Source organism: Pinus tabuliformis, chromosome 5_1 (assembly GCF_031772625.1).
Source record: "Pinus tabuliformis cultivar Carrire ecotype Pingquan chromosome 5_1, CPIR1, whole genome shotgun sequence".
NCBI lineage: Eukaryota > Viridiplantae > Streptophyta > Pinopsida > Pinales > Pinaceae > Pinus > Pinus tabuliformis.
The window spans coordinates 742,600,404-742,616,200 of record NC_142305.1 but is presented as its reverse complement, the minus strand read 5'-3'; the positions used below and the strand labels follow the sequence as shown (position 1 = coordinate 742,616,200).

At 39.9% G+C, this 15,797-nt stretch overlaps 1 long non-coding RNA gene across 1 annotated transcript in view; it reads left to right on the top strand.

Annotated features, from left to right (window-relative positions):
- The first annotated feature begins 5,703 nt into the window (after positions 1–5,703).
- LOC149167082 (uncharacterized) overlaps positions 5,704–15,797 on the top strand; it is a 31,033-nt gene continuing 20,939 nt past the window's right edge. The window contains exon 1 of the long non-coding RNA XR_016260525.1: positions 5,704–5,784. This is a non-coding gene — a long non-coding RNA (uncharacterized LOC149167082). The remainder of the gene's footprint in view (positions 5,785–15,797) is intronic.

Here is a 15,797-nt window from a genome sequence, read left to right as displayed (position 1 = left end):
GAAGCGTGTTTCAATAATCAAGGTAGAGACATCGCTGATGAACATATAGCTCGTTGCATCTATGCAAATGGGCTAGCATTCAATTTGGTGCGTTCCCCTTATTGGCAACAAATGATTAAGGCGGTTAATGAAGCGCCAAAAGGGTACAAAAGCCCTGGATATGAAAAGGTCCGCACTACTTTGTTGGCATCAGAGAGACAATCCGTGGATAGACAACTACAGGCAATCCGGGATACATGGGCAGAAACAGGGGTGTCCATCATTTCTGATGGATGGAGAGACCAAAGAAACTGTCCATTAATTAATGTTGTTGCAGTATGCCCCCAAGGGGCAATGTTTTTGAAGGCTGTTGATTGCAGTGGAATAGAGAAAGATGCATCTTTCATATCCACAATTCTTATTGATGCAATAGAAAGTGTGGGGCCACATAATGTTGTCCAAGTCATTACAGACAACGCACAGGTTTGTAAAGCTGCAGGTTTGATTGTGGAGGGTCGATATGATCACATATTTTGGACTCCATGTGCAGTACATTCATTGAACCTTATGCTTGCCAAGATTGGTGAGATTGAATGGATTAATGAAATATATGTAGCATCAAAAGAAATCCAAATGTTCATAATAAATCATTCAATGTCCCAAGCCATTTATCGGGGTTTTGCAAAGTTGGAGCTACTAAAGGTAATTTTTTTAATCAATACTATTTGTATTAGAAATTCTTATTTTTAATTACAAATTTATATACGGTTTCTCATTTGAGATTTGGCCTTTTGAAACTTGTAGGTTGCTGAAACTCGTTTTGCCTCCCACACTCTTGTCATAAAGAGACTTGTGGAGGTGAGACAAGCACTACAAGCAATGGTCATTGACCCTCTTTGGGAATCATGGAGGACTTCCACTTCTGATAGAGGGCAAAAAATCAAGTCCATCATTCTTGATGATGCATGGTGGGACAAGGTTCAATATCTTCTACGGTTCACTGAACCAATCTTGACCTTGATCAGGGCATTTGATACAGATACACCTTGCTTGGGGGAAGTTTATGAAAACATTGATAGTATGTTGGAGAGGATAAGGGAAATTATCAGGGCAAGTGAAAATGACCCTCATGAAACATTCTATTATTTAGTGAAGGACATAGTTACAGAAAGGTGGAACAAAATGACCACGCCATTACACCTTCTGGCATATGCATTGCACCCTAAATACTATCATTCTAAAATTTTGTCTTTACCTGGTAGAACAGCACCAAACAAAGATTCTGAAGTGGTACAAGGATACAAGACAGCCTTGAAGAAAATTTATAGAGATATGGGAGTTGCAATGGAAGTCCGCCAAGAATTTGGAGGGTTTGTACAGTCGACTGGTAGCTTTTCAGATCCAGTAGCTATGGATGATCGAGGACATCTTGATCCTATTACTTGGTGGGGTTTCCATGGGGGGGATAGCATTCATCTCTCTACTCTAGCCACTAGGTTGTTATCACAGGTTGCTAGTTCCTCATCAGCTGAGAGGAATTGGAGTACATATGGCTTCATCCATTCAGTGAAGCGAAACAGGTTGGGAGCGGCAAAGGCTGAGGACCTTGTTTATGTTCATTCCAACCTCCGTCTTCTATCACATGTTGAACCAGAGTATAAAAAGGGTCCGAGCAGGATGTGGGATGTGGAGCCTGAGATCTCTGACTTGAACCTGACACTGAATGCCATGACTCACCTCAACCTACTTGAGGATATTGTTCCACCACCAGTCCAACCTACTGATGCAACTTCCTACATTCCGGGACCCCCATCATCTATTCATGATGTAGAGTTGCAATATGCAGAAGATATAGATCCATTTGAGGATATGTAAATGTATTTACTATTATCATTCATGATATTATGAATCATGATCCTTTTTGTTACTTTGTATGAGGGACAATGCACCATTTCAATGTTTTAATCTTCATATTTATGATTTTATCATTCAATGTTCTAAAAATGTTTTATGGTTTCATGGAGTATTTGATTTTTTAGCTTTAAGGTGTTTTTAAAAATTTTAAATATATATATATATATATATATATATATATATATATTGTACGTGACGTATCCTTGCCGTATCCGGATCTTAGATTTTCAAAAAACTAGCGGATCCGGATCCGGATCCGTATCCGTATCCGGATCCGTATCCGTATCCGTATCCGTATCCGAATCTTGGTAACTTAGCTTTTACCTCAAAATTCACTGTGAAAAACCTTACGTTTTTCGATAGTGACATTGTTTTGGGGTTACCTTGGATGGAAACTCTAGGTTCCTTTATTCTAAATACAAAGAAGAAGTTTTTAACATTTTCTTACAAGAAGAAGAAAATAACGCTCCAAGATTTTACACTAAAACCAAATTCAGTAACACCAGAAGATATCTCAGATATTTCAAAGGTAATGTCTCAAGAAGGTAAAAAGGTATTACAAAATATGCAAAAAGAAATTGACAAAATCAATGTTGACAAAAATGAAGAAGTTTCTCGATTTAAAAACCATAGCGAAAAATTGCTGACACAAATTAAGAAACTTAAGAAGGATAAGAAGTCATTAGAAAGCCAGGTCCAACAACTTATCAAGAAGGAAGCATCAAATGTAGGAATTCAAGTTGATGACAAAACAACAAATATCGATTCAAGGAATGTCACAACTCAGGAAGAAGACAAGCAAGTTGAAGAAAACACGCGCTTGGATGTTGCAGTTCAAACAATGAACATCCCCAGTGAATGTTTCATAACCAACTCAACAACATCTTCGCCAGAAGAAAATATAAAAATTGTCACATGCCCAGTAAGGAAAAATCAAACGAAAAAAGTTCCATATCGGCATCTGAATCATGAGAACAGACGAATCAACCATGCTATATATTTGAACAAGTCAGAAACGAAACAACAAACTGATGTTTCGGATAATAGTGATGTAATCTCAATCCAGTCTTATGCTAACAAGTCGTCACAAAATTCCAGTGATCAGAATGCTATACAGAAGATTAATCTGGGATGGTCTGATCCCTTCTCGGTGCGACAATTTTGTTTGTCACTAAGAAGATCATATCAACTTGTATCGACGAGGATGACTATTCCAAAACAGAAAGACTTTCAAAGCCGAAAAAGAGATCAAGCTTTTTTCATCGACAAGCTTTGAGGACAAAGCTTTTTGAGGAAGAAGGCAATGTAACGAATAAAATATATAAATAATATAAATATAATGTAAAAGATAATAATCATAAATAATAGTTAAGTTAAGCTAATAATTAGGTTGAAGAGGCATGTCTAATAGGACATGACTCTTCATGAAGAGACACTTGCTTGGTATATAAGCAAGCCTCTCGTTTTCATTTGTAAATCATTATCATTATCATTCTTATTCTTATTCATATTTAATATATAATATTTGTATCCTCATGGATATCTTTATATTCCTAGTTTCTGGAATAATTAATTTATAGAAGGAACTTTGTCCGCTTCACATTGTAGGTTGCATGTAAAAGCTATGGCCCATATTGTGCTGCTAGCCTCTCTCACCTCTCATATAAATAGAGGAAGGAGAGTGTCTTTGCATTCATATATATATGTATGTGTGTGTTCACTAACTCACTCACTCTTGTGATGGGATGTGACCTAGAAAAGAGTTCACACTAACCCCCCTCTCTTCAGAGAGAGAGAGAGAGAGAGAGAGAGAGAGTCTTCACATGTGCTCTTTCGTTCTCTCCACAAGGGATTTTGGTCTTCTTGGAGTAATCCCTTGGAGATTGGAGATTAGGGTTTTGTGATAAAACCCTAGGGTGGAATTGTGAAGAAGAAGAGGAGAGGACATCTTGCCTTGGAGGATGTGTTGGAGTGATTCTTGCATATTGGATCTTCTTGGTTGCTAGGTTTTGTTAATTTTCCCTAGCTAGGGTTTGAAGAATTGGGAGGATTTGTACTAGCCTTGAGAGAAGGCTATGGTATGTACATGTACTTCATCTTGAGCATATTAATGAAGTTTCCAGCTGTCCAAAACTTGTGCAATTTCCAGATTTGATTTTCAGCTATATATGTTCTTTATGCATTGTTATTTACAGCCATATATGTCTTGCTGATTTGACATAAGTAAAAGGACAATTGTTAAGTGATTTGACATCTAAGTGAAGAATATAAGGGGCTGATTGATCATTATACTGCTATTGTACTTCTGTATTGCTGCTGTAGAAGGGTATTTTTCAGATCTGGTAATTGCCTGATACGTTGCCTTAAAGGGCTGAAACTTGCCCCTTAGGTTTGCTATCCTTTCTCCTTGAAATGCCCTGAAGTTTGGGCTGCTTGGAATGAAACATTGTATTATTTCTTTTGCTGTTTTGTACCTTGTTTTACAGTCACCCTAAGGCCAAAAATTCACAGGGTTAAGGTCTGAGAAACCTTCCAGGTTGAAAGTGAAATTTCTGTTTTGCATCATGGCTCAGAAATTTAATTTTGATAAAGTTGACAAGGTTGATATATATTTGTTCTCTCTCTCTCACTCTCACATACACATGCTTCCTTACCAATTAGAATCTGAGGTTTTTATGGTCAGAGGTTTAAGCCTTATGCATATTTCCCAAATTCAAATTTGAAAACTAATTTTTTTGTGTGGAATTAATCTAACTATTTTAAATTTTATTGGTCTATGTTTCATATGGTACTATGAGTGACCAAAGTTATTTTTATGAAAGTACATATCAATTTTTTTTTGGACAAGATGCTTCTGATTGTCATTGTGCGACAAACATGCCCTTCACCATTCCAGGAGTATCTCAATAAGCCTCCTTGGCTGAGAAGCCATGAGTGAGAGTGACTATCTATTCTGACAAATTCACCCAGGAGTTGCACCTGGCCCCCAACTGCATGAATCAACCCATTTGAGTAGGTGAGATGGTCCATGAGGGAAAAAGTGTCTTTGGGGTATTTGAACCTGAGTGGAGGACCTGAAACACCCCCTCTTTACCAACCAACCAAGATCCCGTTGACAAAGTACATATTTAAACAAATGATTAAGGAGATTTTTAGGGATTTTTAAATTTTCTTATTTATTTTGGGCCTTTTGAAGAATGTCTTCCTTAGCTCCTGTTTAAGTGTGGAAATCATGTCTCATAACATTGAGAATGATGAAATTCACTTTGATTCTTCATTTTGCAAGGCAAACGCTTGTTGAGCCAACTATAGATTGCATCCAGTTGAAAATATTGCTTTTGCCTGTTGCTCAAGGAAGGAGATGGACTGAAAACATGTAGGCTGAATGTGTTAGCCCAGATTATGATAATGCTTGTTGAGCTGACAATGGATGACATGCACTTGAAAATATTGATTTTTCCTGTGGTTCAGTAAGGGAGATGGATTATAAACATGTAGACTTAATTTAGATCACAATAATTTTTATTTTTGAATTAATTTGCAAAAGGATGCTAGTTTATTTAGTGAGATGTAATGTTGTGTGATGTATTGTTCATACAACATCCTTTAATTTAAGTGCAATCTTTGTCTTAATTCTGGCTTGTGGCATATTTCTTTGTCCATTATGGTAGCAGCGTCTTGTGTGATGATCACTATGGCATTATCCGAAATATCCCTATGGGCTAATTGTTGCTGCTTTTCTTAGCTGTAGTAGTTAGTTACCCAGTGATAATTTTTTATTAGAAGCATTTTGTTATGAGTTATGTGGTGCTTTTGCAGGAGTTGTATAGTGGGGGCAATGATCGTCAAATACTAATATGGTCTCCACCAACTGTGGTATCTCTTGAGGAGGTACTTGTTTCTGTGCATAATGCTATTTATACTTGTGAATCTGTATGAAATTGGAATGATACATTCTATTATCACAATGGGTGTGCTGTGTAAATTAGAGTATGTGGACCTTTTTAGAAATTTATATCAAACTGTAAGCATATCATTATGAAAGAGGAGATAATAGCATTTTAGGCAGAATTGTAGTGCATACTGTTGGAAAATGTAACTAGTTTGTCTTCATAATTGTCATTGTACTCATGTCATTATGTAATATGTATATCTTATGTAACAAGAAAACGAAGAAAGAAAAATATTATTTTTATGCATGAGTTTCATGCTCTATTTAAATGGTCATCTATGTCAAGCATGCATTTCATGCTCCTAGGGTTTTTCAAGTCAAAAGAATACTTTTGTTGAGTCAAGAGAGCCTTTATCATTTGTATAAGACCCTTTTGGAAAAGTTGTAACATGTAAAAGAAATTATTTTTGAGTCTAGAAAGCCTAAGAGGCCTCCAAGACCGAGTCGGCCCTGCCAGCAAGAAGTCAGCCTAGGAGAGGCCTAATTGACCACATGAGAAGACTATATAAAGGAGGAGAGTTTGAATCATTTGTACACAATTCTGCAGTTTGATTTCAAGCAAGAAAAGAAGAAGAAAAGAAGTGAAAGTGTAGGAGAAGGAAGCATCTCAAGAAGAAGCCGAAATTCTGATTTTGAAGCCTAATTTCTCTCACATGTGCAAATAATCTAGGGTTTCTGTAGTCTGTTGGGGGCCGAAATTGCAGGTCTGAATTTCAGTCCTGAAGTAAAGGGCTGAAACTGTGGTTGGATGCAGATTGGAAGAGGTCTGACTCTCGTTGACCTTGTTGACTAGTCCTTGCATGAAGGAGGATTTGTTAGAAGGCTGACTTGGTGCTTGGAGGATGTCTTGGCTTTTTGGTCTTGGATTTCTAATTTGATTAGATTCTATAGGAAGAGAAGCAGTTCTTTTGGGTTTTCCCCTTGGAGGGGTTTTGCCCTGGCTGGGAGACTATATTTTGTGTCCTCCGTCTTTTATGATCTTTATGGTTTATGCCCTTGATAATTATTTGATGAAGAAAATCTAAAAAAGAACACAAAGAAGCTTACTAAAGTTCACAAGTCTTTATTAAGGATAAAGAGAATTGTTTTAATAATCTGCTAATATTCCTAATGGAAATTTACAATGATAAACAAAGAAAACATAGAAAATACACGCATAAAATTACACCACATTAAACACCTAGAAAATGCCAAAATCTGCGCTGAGATGAGCCATTTTATTAAGATAAATGTTGGGTACAAGACAAGATTAGAATACATCCACCTGGGCTTGCTCAAGGCATGCTAACAATGTCTAGGTGATTAAATCGGCTGCTCTAACACAAGTGTGGCTGTCCCCAACCAATCTCTATGCTGTCCCTCTGAAATCGACACTGCTAGCTCCAAGAAATGGCTGCTAGGGCCTCCTCCGGTGCTCAGAAAATTTTGGGAAATTAGCCTTGAGCTCTCCACCAATAACCCACAAAAATCCACGAGGGAATTGGCCAAATGTTGACCTCGGAATTTCTGCCCAATTTCCCCTAGCTCCTCCAGTGGTTGGCTGAGTTGGGACCCCTATTTGACCCCTCAAATTTGCCCAAATTTTTTTGCCAAATTAATCTTGCCTTTCCTCAACAAACCCAGAAAAGCTCAGTAAGGGTTTGCCTTAGTTTTGATGCTCCAAAATTGACCCCAAAATGCTTGGCCCTCTTTTGCTACTGGAAAACGTCGTCTGTGATAGTTGGAGTGTTTTCTGCTCCTCAAAGGCTAAACACTCTCCTCCAATTCCCCTCCAATGAAATGCCAAACAATTCCAGCTCCTCAATCCCACTCACCGAGTCTCCCCACAAATAGCTCTACAAGCCATGCACAGTCCTGGAGAAAAAGACGCAGGCCCAACCACACCAATTCGTTCTGCTGAGAAAAGCACCTCTGCTCCTAGAAATTTCCTCCTTCCAGCAAGTATTTGTGTGAGGAAACAACCCAACAACAACAAACCTCTTCCCTCCAGCACAATACCTCTCCAAGCCTTGCGTAGCTCCTTTTTCTGCATCCCACTGGTGCCAAAAATTCGTGCTACTGCGTGGTATCCTCCCAGCTACCAAAGAAGAGTAGAATTTGCCTCCCTAGGGTGGCACTCGTGGTCCACCAAAGAAGAGGGTGAGATTTCCCCTTGGAAACCTCTGGTGCTAAACAACACCTGTGACTCAGCTGAACAACTTGAGCAACAATGTGTAAATGACAAGTTATAAAAAAATGCTCTATGTTGCCTTCAACCCCCTATTTATAATTGTTGCCTCACCTTTCCTTGTGGGTCCCTTAGCCAACTATTTCGACCCCCTTCCCACACAATTGACTTTTCCTCCAAGGGGTGTGTATTCCATGAGGGGTGGCCCCCACATTCCACTAAGGTTGGAATTTTCAATTTCTCTTAAGTCCCATGTACCCAAAATGTCTCCAATACCCAGATTGCAAAATTGTGCTAGGCTTAACATTTCCCCAATAGACTCGGTTAATTCAGAGTTGCGGGGGAGCGCTCCCCCCCCTCTCGCTCCCGCTCCCAATCCGTGCTCCGGGCAGGAGCGGGTCGGGAGCGGATTCCCGATAAAAAAATTTCCGCTCCCTACCAAAATTGGAAGCGATATCGGGAGCGTCGCTCTTGGAGCAAAAGTTACAGCTCAGGAGCAATCGCTCCCGAGCTTTAAATTTTCGCTCCGGGAGCGATTCGACCGATGACGGGAGCGATCCGGCAGAAAAAAAAAATCGCGGACGCCAAAAAAAATCAAATTTAAAAAAAAAATTATGTTTTAAAAACACAATGGGGCCAAAAATATTTCATTATCACTTGAATGAGAGCAAGAGAAAAGGAGCGAGGAGCAAGGAGCAAGCGTGCAAAGAGGTAAGTAACTTAGTAATTTAGTTAGTTTAATTTAGTTTATTAACTATATTTAGTAAAAAAATCATAAATCTAAATCTAAATTAATAAATTAAATAAATTAATCTAAATTAATTAAATTAATTAATCTAAATAAATTAGATTAATTTGCAGATTCAAAAGCCCATAAATATCAAACATCATGGACCTGGCTATATTTCTTGGCATTTTCCTCTTCTTGGTCCCTTTTATGGTTATTATGGTGCTGGAGAGTAGGAAACGGAGGGGCCAAAGTGAAGAGGGGGATGAAGAAGCTGGGGAAAATGGATTTGATGAAAACTCCGGTGAGGAGGAGCTGGAGGAGGGTGAACATGACTCTCAAAAAACTAAACAAGAACAAACCCCATTGTGGAAATATGTTAACAGGCCTGAAGCAGGGAGAGGGGATGGAACCACTAAATTTCATTGCCCCCATTGCAACAATGATTACACAGGTTCATACACCCATTCCAGAAAACACCTCTGCAGGAAAAGGCCATGGGATGGAGACAAACAAATAGGAATCAAAACTTGTCCAGCGGTGTCAGCAGCGGATATAGCCAAATACATAAGGGAAGAGGAGGAAGCCCAATACAAATCAAAAAAATCAAGGGGTTTCTTTTAACCAAGTTCACAATCACAAGCACAAAGAACTCCTTCAGCATCCTCCCAAGGCAGTGGATATGGAGGCACATGGTCATCAGCTTTAAGGTGTAGAACCATATCATATTTCTTTGATGAGGGGTGTAGGAATGACGTGGATTCAAAGGTTTACAGGTTTCTCTATGCATGTGGGATACCATTCAATGTTCTTCGCTCACCTTATTGGCACGAAATGGTTTCTGTCATAAATGATGCCCCTAAAGGATACAAGAGCCCTGGGTATGACAAGGCAAGAACCGTTGGACTTGATCATGAAAAAGCAAAAATATCACATTCTTTGAATAGAATGACAAGTTCTTGGACTGACCATGGGGTGTCCATTGTATTTGATGGATGGACAAATGTAAAAGGCAAGCCATTGATAAGTGTTCTTGCTGTGTCTGTTAGTGGTGCCATCTTTCTAACTGCACATGATTACTCAGACAAGTTCAGGACCACCATCAACATTGTAGAAGCATTGCTTGAAACAATTGACCGTATTGGGCCATACAATGTCATCCAAGGCATCACTGATAATGCTCCTAATTGTAAGGCAGCGGGAGCAATTATTGAGGATAAATACTCCAACATATTTTGGTCTAGATGTTTGGTTCACACATTGAACCTTCTGATGCATGATGTTGTCAAGAACAAAAATGCACAATACTAATGGATTGGTGATTTGTACAAGAAAGGCAAACAAATGATAAAATTTATTACCAATCATAGCAATACCCATGGCCTTTTCCGCAGTCACTCGAGATTGGAGTTGTTGAAGGTTGCGAAGACCAGATTTGGTAGCTATTACCTCACCTTCAAGCACCTTTTGAAGGTAAGAGAGTCATTGGCTAGCATGGTATCAAGTGCACATTGGCAGGTATTAAAGGAAAGGGCTGCAAATGCAGCTGACAAGCAAGGTTTTGAACTGGTGGAGGAGGCTGCTCTTGATGGTCAGTTTTGGACAAGTGTGAGGCAAGTATTGGATTTCACCAAGCCCATTTATCACATGATTCGGTTTGCAGATATAGACAAACCAGTGATTGGCGAGGTGTATGAGCAGATGGATACCATGTTGGGGCAAATAAAAGATATTGTTCATAACAAAGATCCCGACTTGTACAAACTGATTCACGATTGTGTGTGTGAATGGTGGAATAGACTTAATCTTCCACTACATTGCTTGGCGTATATCCTTACGCCAAAATACTACTCTACATCTTGGTTGGGCCAACCTGCACCAGGGGGTGGGATTAGGACCAAACCCCATTTAGATGTAGAGGTAATTAGTGGATATTTTCAAGCATTAGAAAAGTTGATACCTGACAGGGAGGAATGTGCAGCTGTGCGCCTTGAAATAGGCAAATACTTCAGCGGCACTGGTTTGTTTGGTACCTTCCATGCAATGGAAGACAAAGACAGATTTGATGCTCTCACATGGTGGGAAACATATGGCGGTCATGGACTTTTGCCAAAATTGGCAAAAAAAGTTCTATCATAGGTTGTGAATACTTCTTCTGCAGAGAGGTGTTGGAGCACCTACAGCTTCATACACAATGTGAAAAGAAACAGACTCAATGAAAACCGAGCAGAAAGCTTGGTTTATGTGCACTACAACTTGAGGTTGTTGAGTCATTACTGTGATCGGGCTTATGAGGATCCGACATATAAAATTTGGGACAATCACCCAGAGGATGACAATTTGGAGGATGGTTTAGTGCATCTTGAAGAACTGGAAGAGGAACTTATAAGGGATGAAGATGAAGCAGCTACAACTGCAACAGCCATGCCACCTCCACCTCCACCTCCACCATCCAGTAGCAGTGCTCGAGGTCCGAGTCTTGTTCCTTTGCTGTCGCCAACTCCATCTACACCCTCACTTGGAGGGCATGTGCCTTCTAGTTCTGGTCGTCAGTCTGTGCAGGAGACTCCTAGAAGACCACCACGACCTGCTTATACTCCTGGAGACTCTCGTGGCAAGGGCCACATGTAGATTTAGAGTTTACTTGTCTTTTCTAGTTTCTATTAGTTTTCATAACTGTTGAGTCTTGAGTCCTTGACTCTTGACCTTGACTCTTTCATATCATAATGATATTTTTTGTAAACAATATATCACTGTGACAATGAAAATTTGAAGTTTGAAGTTGGCAATTATAACTCATTGGTAATGATTGTGAATTATGAATATGATGCTTCATGAAAGACTAAAGTTGTTTCATTTAATTTCATTATTCATGTTTCATTTTATAACATTTCATTTCATGTTAACAGTTAGAAGTTAGGACTTAGAAATATCTAAGATATTATTTCTTGTAATGGTTAAACTTAGCTTACAAGTACAACTTTGGTGATCAATGATGATAAATGTTATATATTGAATTTTCAATTTTGAAAGCTTGAAGTTGAAACTTTAAGATTGAATTTGATGAATCATGATTCACGAGACTCAACATGTTGCAGTTGTAATATGTATTTTACTAACTTGTGGACATGGTTAATGAAGATTATAACTTCTAGATGATTGATGTGATATGGTTCAATGATCAATTTATGTTTTTTTTTTTTTTAATGTTTTTTATATCTAATTCATCATTCTACATGTTTTTGTTGACATATATGTATCAAAAATTAAAAAATATAAAAAATATATATATTTTTAAAAAATTGCTTTGGGATTCGCTCCCAAACCGACAGCTTCTGAAAATGTCGCTCCCGCTCCCGTTTTCGCTCCCGCTCCCAAGTAACATTGGGTTAATTCCTATTAAATTAAAAATCAAAATTGGGGATATTACAGTCCTCCCTGCCAAAAATTGCTTGTCCTCAAGCAATGCCTGAACAAGCATCCTCTCTAGCTGTTGATCCCCACTGTCACTGCAAAATGTGCCAGGGTCCCAGATGCGCCACTGAATCGTCCCTGACCTCTGCACTGTCCTGACATGAAGGAATCCCTCAATACCAGGATCCCAAGCCATCTTGTCCAACATGAAGCTCCCCTTGCTCCACTCACTATCTTGCCTGGTATAAGTACCAGAAGCCCTCTGCATACCATCAATGAGTAGGGGATCATGATAATGTGGCACTATGCCCAACTCCTTGTGAAGCTGCCCTACCACGTAGTCCATCCCATGCACTCCAAGAGTAAACTCTCGAAGATACCACCCAATCCCTGCAGAGATAGCATCTCGCTCACATGAGCTTCTCCTGATATCATCCTACTGACCAACCTGCCATGCTAATGAAGTCCCCCACTCCATCAGTGACTCACTAAAGCCCAATGGAAGATCTGTAGGATCTCCCCCTATAGTAGCCAACTCATCCCTAAAGGTTATTGAGTTGTGAAGAGTTGTAATGCTCGGTTCCCCCGCTAATCTCAGAGAGGTGCCATCATGCTGATGTTGCGCTACTTTGACTATGACATACTCCCCATCGTGCACGGACTGTATCCTCCTCTCTTGGGGCTTGGTGGCGAAATTTTTTGTGAAGCTCAAGCTCATATTTCCTGGGCATCTCCATGATGCTAATGTCTACCCCTCCACTGCCAATCTCGACCCTGAGTAACAACAGGATAAGTTTGCCTCACCATGTAGTGGAGGTCTCAGTGATAGCCCATGTGTCAAACCCAAGGTGAAATGGATCGCCCTCTTCCATGACCCTGCTCATTACAAAGTGGAGTGATCCTCCTGCCAACCAGATCCCGTGATCCCCCAACCATACTGGGAGCTTTGTCTCTCTCTCGCCAATGGGCAAAGGTGACCCAACAGTGCTGGTAGCTCCGTTTATGTATGCCTGAAGAGGGCTGCTTCGACTCTCCATTGTGCCCTCTAACTGTACCATTAGTGAATCCAACTGTTCCCCAACATGAGCCAGCTGGGCCGCTGACTCGACACAAACGACTCTCATGCCCTCCAACTCCTCGTTCTGCAGCAGAATAACCTCTCGTACTGACATGGCCTTCCTTTTTAATGCTAGAAGGTTGGCCTAAAACTGATGACACTGTTGTGTGCGACCATCGTCCAATACCTCTATATCTCTTGGGACCTCATCAAAGGGTGGATATGTCTCTTGGCACCTCACCCATTTGCTGTGTGCTGCTATCAACCAAAAACCTTAACACGACCTCCGTCACCACCTCGACGGATGACACTATTGGGGTATGCTCTACTCTCTCTACTAAGATATCAACCGTCACGCTCAAGGGAGTCTCCAACACGGGTGACCCTTGTGTCACGCTAGGTGTATCTACTTGCTCCCCAGAATCCTGTGTAGATGGTTTAGCCCCACGACCTGTGCAACTCTAGTGTCTCTTCTGTAAGGAAGAGGATAGATCTGGTCTGACACCTTCATCAATTGGGTCAAGAATTCACGCATATTAAATCCTCTTTGAGCTATGGGTTGCTTATGTTTTAACCTGTCACTGTGTACACATGCACAAATCTTCCCTGATCTAATTGGCTACCCCACCGCTGGCCAAGATCATGGTCCAATACCACTATAATATTCCTAATGGAAATTTACAATGATAAACAAAGTAAACATAGCAAAAACACTCATGAAATTACACCACATTAAACACCTAGAAAATGCCAAAATCTGCATTGATCCTTCAATCTTCATAAGGCCCTTTAACTTGCTTTGATGCCCTTCTTGAAAACTGATCCTTGAATGTCTCTTTTTGCTGCCCTTCTTTTGACTTCAACACCTTAGCTCTGATACCATGTTGAAGAATCTAGGGCAATGTAGGTTAATGAGATTCTTCTAGTCATTAACTATTTGTGAGGTGTTTTAACTTTTTCTTCTTATTCCAATCTTCACTTCTTATTATTAGAGTGTGTCTTCTTTAGTTCATCAAATAGCTACCAAAAACAAAGAGACAAGAACACAAGATGTTGGCTTTTTGCCAGAGCCAAAACCTCTCACTCTTTGAGAGGAAAACTATTAAAATTGGCAACTAGGGCCAAATTCCATGTGGGCCATCTTATTAATGGAAGCTGATATTTTTCTTAGATCCCTCTCATCGAGAGGTGTAGGATTGATCTAAAGATCATCCGATTCTGATAAGTGTTCATGGAGATGTTAGTGTCAGCGTTTGAAGCCTTCCACCAGCGATCAAACATGCTCTTACAAAGTGGTTTTAGGGTGTCAAAGTCAAATTTTGTCATTTCAGTGAGTCTTCAAGTAAAATTTGGTCACTAGGTATTAGGTCTAGGATTGTTTTCACTCCTTCCAGAGTTTTCCAAGTATTGGTCCATGTCACCATTCGGCTTAGTGTACCATCATTCAAAGAGTTGTCATCATTATTTCAAGTTCCAATGGGTTATTTTACACCTTGTTTGTGCTTCAGTGGTGCTTAGGTAAGGCTCATTTCCCTCTCCTAGGGTTTTGAAGGTAATTTTTCTTGGATGGTCAAATCATCAACAAAACTTGTACCCTGATGCTCATACACCTTCCCCTATTCTTAATATACCTTCTTAAAACACTTTCCATCACTGATATCCCTCAAATTCATCATTTTCCCACAAACCCTAGCTTATTGCTACAATTTGACACTTTTCTAGGTTAGGCCTGTGTTTTGCCCTTTTGGACCCTTTCCCCTCACTCAATCCTTGAAATTCCACTTTCCATTGCCTCCTAACATCCTTCCCTACTTCCCAAAATTTTCTCAAGAATTTAAAATCCCCTCATTCCCTTCATTTCTACAAATCCCCTGTTCCACACATCAGGATAAGTTTTATTCAAATGATGTTTTTGAGCACGAAAAGATGAATTTGACAAAAGTGAGAGAGGTTTTTGTCCACCATAGACCCAAGAAGAAAAGCCTCCTTCAGTTTTTACACAGGTCTCATGGTTTGGGAGAAATGTCCAAACAATCATTTGCCACAGGAGAGTTGCTTCCCTTCTGGAGTGACCTTGGTAAAATCAAATTTTCTCTTAGATGAAATGTCCAAATGATTTGCTTGATGAGTCAACTGATAACTAGACACAAAGATCTTGCCAATGAGCTGCCATGAGCTCAATTTGGAGGAAGACCTCTTAAAGTTGACTGCAAAATCACTCTACATTTTGGCAGCCTCATTCTGCACATTTTGACCAATATTGGGAGATTGAGCTTTTGACAGGGCAAATGAACTCCAAATTGAAAAATTCAAGATGTTCTGGAAAGTAGACTCGACAAGATTTCCAACGAGCTATCCCACTCCCAATTTGGACACCAGAAAGGCCTCCAAAAGTGGTATGCAAAAAGCGTTGTGCATAGGGAAGGAGGCGCTACTCCAGTGCAAAAATACAAAGGCGCTGCGCGTAGGAACAAGTGCTGCGCTTCTGGGCGAGTGCGCTGCGCGTAGGGCAGTGAGCCACCAAATCACTTCAAACTTCAAAATTCCACCAAATTTCTTGCAAATTCCTCCTCTACAAGTAAGTGGC